Source organism: Leptopilina boulardi, unplaced genomic scaffold, assembly GCF_019393585.1.
Source record: "Leptopilina boulardi isolate dan_hultmark-lab unplaced genomic scaffold, ZJU_Lbou_2.1 LbouV2_367, whole genome shotgun sequence".
NCBI classification, from domain to species: Eukaryota; Metazoa; Arthropoda; class Insecta; order Hymenoptera; family Figitidae; genus Leptopilina; species Leptopilina boulardi.
Genome location: NW_026137937.1, coordinates 757435 through 771081, shown reverse-complemented (window position 1 = coordinate 771081; position 13647 = coordinate 757435). Strand labels below are relative to the sequence as shown.

Sequence of the window (13647 nt, the reverse complement as noted above, 5' to 3'; positions counted from 1 at the left end):
GCATCTTTTCATAGAACTAACTATGGTAATAATTATTTAATTCATAGGATAAGTAGAGAAGCAAATATGCTAGCAGATGAATTGGACTTATTTGATAGTAATACGATCAGATTTAAGTTATCTCTAAAAACAATTGTACTTAAGAGCATTTGAACCTTCGTGACGTCACAAATCATGGCGCATGACACGCAAACTTCTCAGGTATGTGAAAAGCACAATTTTGAATATTTTTTAAAAAAACCTTTTGGAAAATGTTCAGAATAACATAGACTCTGTCTGTTATGTGCGGAAAATTCAAAATTTTGCGTTTAAAAAGTTTTTTAAACAATGTTAAGGTCACAAATCATGGCGCATGACACGCAAACTTCTCAGGTATGTGAAAAACACAATTTTGAATATTTTTTAAAAAAACCTTTTGGAAAATATTCAGAATAACACAGACTCTGTCTGTTATGTGCGAAAAATTCAAAATTTTGCGTTTAAAACGTTTTTTAAACAATGCCTACATATAAGCAATTCGTGTATTTTTCCTTACTTGTGACAACCAACTTAAACATTGTTTAAAAAACGTTTTATACGCAAAATTTTGAATTTTTCGCACATAACAGACATAGTCTATGTTTCTCTGAACATTTTCCAAAAGGTTTTTTTAAAAAATATTCAAAATTGGGTTTTTCACATACCTGAGAAGTTTGCGTGTCATGCGCCATGATTTGTGACCTTAACATTGTTTAAAAAACGTTTTAAACGCAAAATTTTGAATTTTCCGCACATAACAGACAGAGTCTATGTTATTCTGAACATTTTCCAAAAGGTTTTTTTAAAAAATATTCAAAATTGTGCTTTTCACATACCTGAGAAGTTTGCGTGTCATGCGCCATGATTTGTGACGTCACGAAGGTTCAAATGCTCTTAATACAATATTGTGAACGGCTTACCTAGTTTTCAGTTATAGGTTAAACCTATGTATTAAGAGTTATGAAGTTAACTACTTAGATTGTAAGAGTACTTTGTACAAAAGGGCTAGTCACGTTTATTATTAAATAAATAAATAAATAAATAAATTTATACTAATTTTATGCGAAAATTTATTTTGTAATTTTATTTTCTTTTTAGTTAAAAATAATTTTTTTTTTTATGACGCATTTATATTTACAGTAGAACGTGTCTGTAACGTATATAGGGAGTATATAACCTTCAGCCAAGGGTGATCTATGAATACATGCTTTAGTTTTAGTTTAGGGAAGTAGTGAGATAAAATGGAGCAAAATATAAGAAGAATGTCGTCGTAAACCCTAAACGGGCAGTTTGCAATTTAGGCTCACTTTTTTTTCTGTGACCAAAAATATATCGAAGACATCAATTTTTGTCCAATTGGGTATTTCCAAATCTTGGAAAATTATTTTTTCAAAAAAAAGTATAGATATTGTAAATTCGTTTACTATAATTTACAGAATTTCTATACATTTACTTAAAATATTCACAAATTAATTAAATAAATCAAAATCAAATACATAGTCATTGTCTTCATTTTCAGATTTAGACATTGAAATGCGGAAATTCCTCATCAGGAACTTGTATGACTTATTTTTATATAGAAAGAAAATTTTGTTTAATGCATTTTAAGAAAAAAATATAATTTGAATGACTACACAAAACTTCATTCATGATGAAGCAAAAAGAATTCGAAGAAAAAAATGAAAAATTATCGCTAATAAAAATAGGAAATTTGTGTTATGGACATGAGTAATCGGTTGAAATTGGTTATTGAAAATGCTTATCAGTGAAGACTGATATACCTTTTGTGTGACGGAACAAAGAGTAAAGATGGATACTGAACTTGGACGAGCTATATGGGTTCATATCTTTTGTCTAGTTTACCCTATGAACTCTGTAGTTTCAGTACGTATCTCTAGAAACAGACATCTCAGTGATGGCCTGGTTTCGAGGAGACGACATGGTTAGGTTGAAAGTTTAGTCTCGGAGGAAGTTTGGGATATCGTTCCACTGCAGTCCGCACAGCATCCAAAGAGGCCCTTCAAAGTGGTAGTTATTGGTTTGTGAGGTTAAGTGTGCATTGTGTGCTTTGATTGACAAGCCACATCTTGTCCGAATGATGCAGAAACTAGTTTCCAAACTCTTTTCTCTCTCTCTACTATTTTCTTACGAGCTCTCTCTCTCTCTCTCTCTCTCTCTCTCTCTCTCTCTCTCTCTCTCTCTCTCTCTCTCTCTCTCTCTCTCTCTCTCTCTCTCTCTTACCTTATCCCTCCAACTTGTTTAGTATTCCATGACCGTTTTATGTGTATACAAACTGCGCCTCGATCCCAAACTGTTTACGTCAATTCAACAATACTTTGATCGCTCAAACAATTCGATAATGGCGCAACATTGTTAAACAAGTGTAAGAAGTAAATTCCCAAAACTCGATCATAACTAATTTCTTGTTGAAGAGGGTTTCTGTCTGAAACTGAAGCCTTAACCGTTTAACACTTTACCCTCTCTAAATTAACACTGCCCTCTAAACGTTGAAGTTCGTTGAGTTTCGAAACTTTCGGTGACGAGTGTGAATGTTCATAAATCATGTGCGCTTTGCTGTGGCGCGTTTAAAACTTAAACAACCGGGAGGATTGAAAAATTAATAACTTCTCGCATGAAAAATAAATTCATAAATTTTAGTCTCGCATTTATTATATTATTACATAAGCATATTTTGAAAGATATTTTACAGCAAGACCCCTCACTTCTTTTTCACGTCATATATAATCATTAATATGGGGAGAAAAATATAATTTTCAAACAAAAACATTTTTATAAATATGGTTTAAATTGAAAAATTTTTTTCTTTTAAAAATACATCTTCTATAGAGATTAAGAAATATGATGTGAATTTTGTTATTCGCTTTTGAATGAATAAATAATTAATACATTTTATATCAGTAATAATAGCCAATTTAAGTCACAGTAAATAAATTATGGGGTACTATATTAATACTAAAATCAAATTTCAACAAATGAAATTAGAAACGTTTATATTTTTAACAAATTGAAAAAAATGGATTACTTTCATATTTTATGATATTAATTTAACCTACAATCCTTTTTAATTCGCACAAAAAAAATATTTACCTGGAACAGCAAAAGGTTTCATTAAAATAGCAAAAGTTTTAATTGTATATCTTAGTATACTAAGAGAAATGGATGGTAAAATCTTGCTGGTTAAAAGTAGACGTTATCCGGTACCATTATTATGCTACTCGGTACCATCAAAGATGTTACAGAAAATATGGCTATGTTACCCACTACAATCAAGATGATACTCCGTACAACCTGGATTATAACTGATAGAATTGTGGTGCAAACAATTTTTGGATTGTTTATATTACAATTTGAAATGTTAATATTACAATTCGGATTGTTGTCAATACAAATGTATGTTGTTTTAACAACAATACGAATTTTTTGTTGTCAGTTTTGTTCTGTTTGCAAGTCCGTACAGTTGCAGAAGCAAACTCTTTCTCGATTACTGATGGAACAATCCGGATTGTCGTTTGCTTCTGGCACATGTGCTACTTTTGCTTTTATTACACGGAAAAAATGAATTCAGTAGATTTTACAGAACTATCACGGAGTAGCGGATACAGCTCTTTACGAAACTGAGTGTTGTAAAATGTCACGAAATATTCAGGATAAACTCCAGAAATATTCAGCATAAACAACGAAAGTTCTGTAGTTTATCCGAAAATATCCATCACATTTTACAAAACTCAGTTTCGTAAAGAGCTGTATCCGCTACTCCGTCACAGTTTTGTAAAATATACTGAATTAATTTTTTCCGTGTATTAGTATTTTTTAAAAAATAACAAAGTGCTGTTAAATAATGAACACGGTTAAAGTGAGAAATCTATTGCAAGTGTATAGTGAATGGATGAAGAGACAATTTCATCGTTTATCGGTAAGTTATACTCGGTTACTATTAAATATAACCGCACTTTAAAAAATACAAAATGTATATTAAATATTATTTAACAACAAATTTCAACTCAAAATAATTCTTTGGTTTCAGGTTAAAGAATTTGATTCAGAAGTTGAATGTTCCACAGATTTTAATGCAAATGAAACTGGTGATATGACCTACGGAAATCTGCTATCGATTATTTTAGATTGCGAAGAAACTGGACAAATTGTATTAGACGGATCAAATCTTTGTTAATAAAACAAATTGTATTGCCGATTTAACAATTTAGTTTTGTTATTTCAACTGTTCCTTAAAAATTTTCTTTGTTCATCAAAAAATTCAGTTTGTTCACTGAACAATCTGAATAGTTTTAATAATAATCTCATTTTAACAATTTTTTTTGTCCCAAAAACAAATAGAACTGCTGGTTCTATATTGACAATCTGGAGTTGTTGTGTGAACTTAATTTTTAGTAAGTACAACAATTCTTTATTGTCCGTGTGATACACCCATATATAAAGTTTGCTATAAAGTTGGCGTCGAATTTTTTCTATTAAAATTAAAATTCTTGTTTTTTTTGCTCTAGCAAAATTTTATTTGCTGTAATGAAAAAAAATTTAATTTATTTAAATAATCGCTTACTAGTCTATTATCAAATAAATATTTACTTGAACCAAATAATTTTTAATTTCAATTAAATAAATTGTATCACTTGTAAAATGAGTTTCTTACTTTGAGACATAAGACATTTAGTAAATGTCTTAAATTGTCCCGATATGTTTAATTGGTTAGGAAAACAACTAAAACTTTTCGTCATTAATCGAAATCTATATGACACCACAAAATGTCTTAAAAATTAGGACAAAAGTGTCTTAAATTAAGACATCCTATAAGTCAGTTATAGTAAGACAGAATAATGTTGCACACTAAAAAAGAAATCTTGATTTCAGCCTATTTTTGAGGCTGAATTTAAGGTGTAAACGGAGTCAGACCAATTAAAAAAGGACAGACTTATGCAAAATATATGGGCTTAATTTAAGATGTAAACGGTTTAAGACTTTGTTTTTACTGTGTGAATTTGTCTACCCAGATAACACACATACTAGTACGGTAGTAGTATAATACTAGTACGGCGTACTAGGCGTACTGGTACTGTACTAGCCATGTACCTTCGCACGGTACCAGGTACTGTACTAGTACGGCGTACCGGTATGCAATATCGGTAGAATACGAGTACTATACGAGTACGACGTACTGAAAACTTTTGTGACTTAGTATAACGTACTGTTATTGTACTGGTACAATACTAGTATGATGTACAATATAAAATATTATATACCCTCCCCTTTCTCTTCCCACAATAGTATTTTAATTATTTTAATTTATTATTAAAAGAAAATCCGTGGGAGACCTGAAATAATAATAATTCATTTTTAGTTATTTATTTTTATTCAATAATTTTTTTTATTTATATGATATATGTCTTTGCATATATTATGTAAAATATATGTAACTTGTATTCTCACTTATCTTAAAATATCCGGTGTTTTATATTATTTTAATTACTTAACTTTATCAAATATTAATTAATTATTTGTTTACATTTAAACATTATTTCAAAAGAATTTTAAACTTGATGTTATAAATTGCTTTGAAATTTGCTTTGAAAAACATATTATCACATCCTAACCTATAAATATGTTATATGTATAAGAAAAACTATAACGAAATAACACACAATTGAATTTAAAAATATATCAATATGATCAAGACCGAATTTATGAATTTTTCTCATTATAAATGTAAAAGATTTTGATGTTTTTCAATGAAATAACACCATGGCACCATGTCAAAGTAAAAGAATATAAATCTTATAAAGATCGATAATTTAATATAAATTTAATCTCGGATATTCAAGATGAGTACAGAAGCACAAGTTACAAACGTTAAAACTCTTTTGCTGCATCATAAACGACTTTTTTCACCAACATTTAATGCACCGTTTTCAGTGACGCGTTCATATTTGACAATTGTCAAGAAAGTGAGGTTGGGTTGGCATTACCAGCAAAGATTCCCAGTACGACGTACCAGTATTATACTTGTATCGTACAAGTATGTTGTGCTTCTTATTTCAGAAGTACGACGTACTGATATTGTACTAGTACTATACTTTTATCGAGTAATCATATTTTACAATTCTAACAGTACGACATACTTTTATTGTACTAGTACCGTACTGGTACGACATATATAATTATTTTGTACTTGTATAAAACTAGTATAATACTAGTACGCCGTACTCGTAAATAACGATTAGTACGCTTGGTTATCTGGGTAATCTTACTGTATAAGTAGTAAATGTCATTTTGAGTCAGACAAAATGTTTCAAATTTCAAATATTTTGATGCCATAGCAGCACAAAGTACTTTGAGTGAAATATAATGAGTTTTATGTAAAATATTTTTAGTAAAATTTCCATTAAAAGTATAATTTTGCATGTATGTTTACTTTTTTCAGTTTTTAATGCTTTTTTCTTTATTATGAAAAATAATTATTTTTTTCAAAGTCATCGTCGAATATGATGAAAAGTAGAGCATATTCGCTTTCATTTGCGTCGAGAATCTGACAACTTTAGCTCAAGTTATAAAAGATGAAAAATGATAATCTTCATATATGCTAATCATCCTTGGCAAGCAATTTTTTTGCTAGTCGTCAAATAAAAAAGTTTAATTTTAATCCCATGGAAATTACTTCTTAGGATTCCATATAATGTCGTTTATTAAGGGAATAAAAATCCCACACAAATATGTAAATGATGAAAATATTTTTTTTTTTCTTCTATTTATTTTTCTATTTTTTCAAAAATACGTTTATTTATTTAAATATATAATTTATTATTTAGTTAATTAAGATTTTTAAGCTACTTTTATAGCAGAAATTCATGAAATAGCAGTGAATAGCTTTTTGATTAAGATTGTTTAAAATTTGAATATAACAAGTAATATATTTATATTTCACTTTTTTTGTCTTTACCTTAAATTCTTTTTATTTATGGACAATATTTTAACGAACAAATTGACAGTATAATTCAGCCTTGGTAAATAGTCACGTTACTATTAGTAAACTAATTTTTACCGTCCAAACGCAATGAGTTTTCCGCGGGCGAACCATTGTCGGGCAGCAATACCCGAAGTGCATTGCAGTTTGCGTAGTAATTTATTGAGCTTTTACGAAAGTTCATCCATTAGTGAGCCATTTGATGTCATTCCGATAATTAAGATTCACATATGTAACATTTTTTTTGTTTGTTTATTACGCAGATTTTGTAATTAAATCTCATATATACAAAAAATGTATATTATTACATTTTCTATTTACATTTATAATTTAAAATATTTATTCAAAAATAACATAAATAAAAATATACATAATACTTTAAGATTACGTTAGTTCAAGTATAAGGTAAAACTGTAAAAATAAAATTGTAAATTTGTGTAGGCTGATTTTATTTATTTTTTTGTTTTTTTTTTTTTTTGCGAAATCACAAAAAATTGTCTTTTATATAGGATTTTTAATAAAAAGATATATTGTATCGACCCTAAATCATTGTGGTTTGCAGGCAGCTCATAAATGTGCTCCTTTGAATAGGGTCGACAATAAATTAGTAAGCGAGCACCTTATACGGGATATTATCGTAACGACTCTATACACGGCACATAATGAATAGCAGGTCTACATTATTTCCCTCCGAAGGTGTCAAGCTTACAAATAATAATTTTTGGCCTGTGAATATAAGGGTCATATTTTAAATAAAAAGCAACTTCACGTCTGATGTTTTAGCCTTTGAGGCATGCACAATTTTTTTTTTTTTTGACACAGTACGAAACAATATTTTTCAAAATTATTGAGTTAGAATAGTTTTTTTTTTTGTGACAAATTTCAAAGTTCACCGGAGAAAGAAAAATTAACAGATTTAAAAAATTTATATTCTTCACTTGCGACACAATACTAGCGACTTAATATTTCTGTTTTCAAAAATTGTAATTTTTTTATGATTTTATTATTTTTATTTAGTATTTAAATACACAGAAAACTAAAAGGTATTAAAATAAGCTGCAACACTTCTTATTTTAATCAAATGTTTCTTATTTTAATCCATTTTGGTATTAAAATAAGTAAAAATGGATTAAAATAAGAAGCGTTGCAGCTTATTTTAATACCTTTCAATTTTCTGTGTATATTTTACTTTTTTTTTTTTTTAGTAATTTTAATATTAGCAATAAAAATATATTTCATTCGGACAGGAGTTTTTAAATTCTTGTAATTTTATTTATATTTATATATGATTAAAGAAGAGAAAATGTAAGATTGCAGTGTCATGGATCAAATGACACTGACTCGCATTTCTCCAATTATTTCTCTAATCATCTGGCTAAAGAAAAAAAAAGAGTGAGAGAGAGAAAATCCTGATTTGTTTTTGATAGTACAAAAAGTGAAGTTAATCAACTCTTGTCCTCCCTCCCTCATTAAAATAATACTCTACATTCGCCTTGTTCTTAATCTTCAAAAACCTTCAAATAGGGGAAAAAGTCAATCTACCGGGCGAGTAGCCAATTATTTCTTTTTCTTATTCTCGAACAATACAAACTTCTATTATTTTTATAGATGTAACGAAATTTTTTGTTTTATTTTCTATTAAGAATTAATCATTTCCTATTTAGGGGTTGTAATTTCGCTGCGGTCAATATATAAATAATGAAAAATGGTTGGATAGTTCAGTCACACTTTTCTCTCTCCCTCTATCTCCTTTTTTTCGGACATGCCTCTTTGTGAGATGAACTACTTTTTTCAGGAGGTTAGGTCTGTCCCACGTGTTGCTCCCAAGTACTTCCAAGGCAAAAGCCGTTAACAAGGACCCCGCCCTTGTGACGTCATAGAGTAGAGCGCTTGCGTATGCATGTGCATCAAAATTATATCAATGTGTTGAATTTAAGTATGTCTGTGTATTTTCACGTGCGCGCGCTTTTCACACACATATATATACTATATACTTCTAGTTGTATGATAAAGGAAGAAGAGGGGTTGCGGGTGTATCGACCCTTGCGAGATGCCCGATTCTTTCTCTGTGTATGTGTGTGTATATGCGAGAACTCTCGGTACACTATACGAGAATAACGAGGGTTGGTCGAGCTTTTCCTGCTGGAGTGAGAGGTATATTTTGATGAGCGCGTGACGTTTAAAATCTCTTTTCAGTCTGGTTTACGGAGAAACCGTTGGGAGAGGGACAAGAGAAAAGAGATGAGGAGGAGAAAGAATAGGGTGAACTTTACCCCAACCGCAGAACCTACGACAATATAATGTTACCGATATGATCCCCGCATTTATGATCTGCTGCTCCATGCCATTATAAGACACTTACGATTTTACGAGGAACACTGTAAATGCGAAAAGTATAATATGTATACATATCGTTAGAAATTCTCTTAAAACAATATCTCGGAATTTCAGAATCTCTTTGAAAGTAAAATAGATTATTATAATTTGTTTTGTGCAGATTTTTTTTCGATAATTTTCAAAAAAGTTTAATTAATTTAGTAAATTAAATAATATTAATAATAATTTTCTTTTATTTTCCCATTGTAGTGAATGTATTTATGTAAAAATAATTTTTAAAAATAACCAGAATAAAAATATTTTCCATTTCAGTGAATTCCTCTTATTTATATGTAATTTTTTCTATTGTCAGATGATGAAGAAAAAGAAAAAAAAATAAAGGAATAGAATAACTTGCATATAAATTATGTATCAGAAAAATTTTCTCTTCTTTCAAAAGGATATTATTGTAATAGAATGTAACCATGTCGAAAATTATCAAATTGCTTGTAAAATTATTGAATAAAAAGAAAAATAATAAATAAATCATTTTTCTATTATTCTTCCGCTTGAGTGAAAAACAAATATTTCTTTACACAATTTTTTATGTAATAAAATTGATTTTCAGTCAAATGATTTTTAGTTAGAAAAATTGAATATTGAATATTCGCGCCCTTCAAACTTGGAGTATCGCTTGACTCTGGTTGTAGTTCCGTCTTTCTCGCAGTACTATGCGCGCGCATACATATTGCTTTCTCTTTACTTCTTGTTCGTTCTGCTCATCTCGATCGATGTGTGATTGCATAACAACTCTTAGTAAAATAATCGTGTTATTCTAAAATATAAAGTGCATAAATTATTAAACTCAAATATCCAAGTAGTATTCTAGATGCTCTGCATCTGTTTTTATATAAAAGTTCTGAAAATTTTCATTGTGTTTTGCATGATCGCTGAGTGCTTGAACGCGTCGTGCGGAAGCCATTTTTGCAACGTACGCAAAAAATTTGAAACGAGAGATTTTATTAACTATTAGAATAAAAGTGTTTAAAGACCATAAATGATTTTTAAAATATGGACTGTTACAGAAAAAAGAATTATCAATGGATGCAGGCGTGCACTAGACATGGATGACGAGTACTTATAGATCTGAGTGAAAATAATGAGTTCATGACAGTTATTTTTACCTGAGCCGAAACCGTTACTCTAAGTAAGTAAAAAAATGTTACACTATTACAATAAAAATTTTAACAATAGTCGAAAATTCAATTACTTAGGGGAGAGTAGTCAGGGTTGGACAGTGGTCAGGGCTGAGCCACCGTGTTTATTTTGTTTTATCACACTAAATCCATCTGTCTTTGTATGTATTTTTTAGCAATGTCAGCGAACTTTTCACATACGTTGTAGTAAAGTGTGCGAACAATAAAGACATATTATGCAAGTCAGTGCTGTATGCTCAACAAAAAACTTTTTTCTTGTTTCAAAAGAAGACAATTAAGTGCAGAAAAAATATGTCAAAGATAAAGTAACTTGACTAAAATTGTTCATTAAGACGTTATATGTAAATGTGGAACGTAATATGGTGTATGGATCAAGCGTTTATTTTTATGTGTGATGTGACGCTAAACGACGCGTGAGTCAGGGTTGAGCCACCACAAGATTTTGCAATTATGAAGGGTTCTTACAATGGAAATTCATTTGTCGACTTAAGGAGGTGTCAAAAACTTCATTTCCATTGGAAAGAAAGGAAATACAAATGTTTGATAATTTTTTTTTTCACTTTTCAGACCAGCTTCGCGATACAAGCGAAAATCTGAAAATTACATAATAAGGGCTTTTTACTTCAATTGCGTGGTTTTTTTTACACATTTCCAAGTGTATTTGAATGCCATTCTATCATTTGAAGATCATTATTAATCATCTATCTGCATATTTAATTGATTTTCTACAGTGACTCAACCCTGACTACTTTATTTTTTTTTAATTGACTATAACTCAGAAACATTTGATCAAATATTTTTACAATATTCAGCAAAAACATTTCATTTTAGTAGATCTTTCGAACCATATGCAAGAAATCTCAAAATTCGGCTTACAGGGGAAGTTATAAAGAAAAGTCAAAACTATGTCCAACCCTGACTACACTCCCCTACTATTTTTATTTTTTATATTACCGAAGCTGACTGCTCGAATTTCAATTAATGACTGTTTCTAGCCTTGAAATTTGTTGGCGTATGCCATTTAATACCAGCCTATGCTGTAACGTTTGTAATTGTAAGAATCAATATTTTAGCTCGCCGAGCCAGGTTTCGTTTTGATTCCAACAAAAATAATAACGATAATAACGGGTTAATTACAAACTGATAACAAATTATTTATTTACAACGGTATTTACAATATCAAAGTTATACGGAGATTACAAGTAAATCGCGGAAGTCGGTTTCGAGTAACGATTTGTCGGCGTCTATCTAAAATATGTTGAGCCGCGGTATCGAGAATCGGCATCAATCTGGAACGTCGCTTATTTGAGCCGTGCATTAACGAAATCGGCATCAACTCGCTGTGATGAGCCGTAAATCTGTTACTATACTGCCTAAAAATTCGCGATACACTGGTGAACCACAAGTAAAACTAGTGTTCCAATTATACAAAGAGTAAAACTCTAAGTATATCTAAAAAACGGTAAAAAGAACGGAAAATCTACTTTAAAATTCGTTAAATCAAATTTACGTTACAATACATTTCGTTACTTTACTTTACTATACATTGCGATTACATTACTTTATAGCTTGATACGTTACATTACAATTCTTTACTATACATTTGTTACGTTTACTTTACATTATATACATTAAAACCGATAAAATGTTCGACGGATAAAACCCGACGAACGAGAGTAAAACTCCTAGTCAGGTGGGTAAGACCCACCTGGACTCGGTGTAGCACGAAAGTGACGGTCCTCAGCGAGAGCGCAGCTTATATAGCCGATCGGTGGGCTGGGCGCACACGAGTGAGTTTTGTCGATGCGTCCCGCGCGGCGAAATCGGGTACTACGTCTTTGTGCTCCGCGGTCGGTAACTTGTTTATCGACGCGCGATAATATTTAGTACAAATATTTACCGGACGATTTCTAACTATCATTACAATGCGAAGTAAGTAATTAATGGAAAAACAATAAAGAGAGTACAAATGATATAGTGACACCGAATTAATATTTAATAAACATATATTTATTATAAACATCAATATAAGATCAATATAAGATTGATTACAAAAATCCGTAACAGAATATTATTTTGAAATATGTTTCTGGTTGAGTGGTTAGCAGGTAATTAACTAATTATGCCCAAAGTACACCCTTACTACCCTGAGGTAGACGGTACTTCATATACCTGGACTGCCCCTTCTCCCATCATAGAATTGACAATGTTTAAGAACAGTACAACGTTGTATATTCTTTCACCACCCTTCCTCAACGATGATTATCTGAAACAAAAGAAACAATTATTTCGATCGAGATTTCGATGCCTTGATAACTTTATATGATTTAAAGGTTTTGTCAACATATCTGCAGTCATAAATTCTGTTGGACAATAATTATACTTTAAATAACCCTTTTCGTCAATGTCTCGAACATAATGGTATTTTGTGGAAATATGTTTCGTTCTATTACTAAATTTTCTGTTTTCCATTATCTTTAAGCAGCTTTGATTATCTTCAAAGATGATTGTAGATTTACTTTGTTGTTCACCGAAGTCATTAAGCAATTCTCTTAACCACATTGCTTCTTTACTTGCCTCTGAAAGAGCAATGTATTCTGCTTCTGTCGACGATAATGCCACGCAATCTTGTTTTTTCGATGCCCAACAAATTGTTGCGCCTTGAAATTTGAATATATGTGACCGTCCACGACAAAACAAGGCTTAGCTCCCAAAAGTAAATTTCACAGGGCAAGCGATTGAAGTAGAAGCAGAAACAAGGAACACGCTTGACATGCCCGCTTGTAGAACGTTATAGTGTCAAAAGTAATTGACATAAACAATTTCTGACTTTTGCTTATGAAAGAGCAACTTAAAATCTATCGATTAGCATCAAAAACTCAAAATTGATTTTTTGGGAGCTAAGCCTTGTTTTGTCGTGGACGGTCACATATAGGCACTATTTGATTTTCTGTTTTCTTTGTCCTTTGCCCAATCAGCATCTGCATATCCTATTAATTTTTCTTCGCTGTTATCTTTGAAACTTCCGAGTTTGAGTTTCAAAAACTTTGTCCCTTTTAGATATAATGTAATTCTTTTTGCTTCTCTCCAATCTGCTTCTGT

The 13647-nt window shown here is 30.6% G+C and overlaps 2 protein-coding genes across 4 annotated transcripts in view; one reads left to right on the top strand and one right to left on the bottom strand.

Moving 5' to 3' along the window:
- The window catches only part of LOC127287005 (ras-related protein Rab-24-like), a 590458-nt gene that overhangs the window by 359853 nt on the left and 216958 nt on the right, over positions 1-13647 (bottom strand). The gene's annotated exons all lie outside the window — the stretch shown is intronic.
- LOC127286996 (sodium-coupled monocarboxylate transporter 2) overlaps positions 1-13647 on the top strand; it is a 415172-nt gene that overhangs the window by 262639 nt on the left and 138886 nt on the right. Inside the window, exon 4 of the mRNA XM_051313677.1 lies at positions 10414-10535. The gene's annotated coding sequence lies outside the window, so the exon portion shown is untranslated. The remainder of the gene's footprint in view (positions 1-10413; positions 10536-13647) is intronic.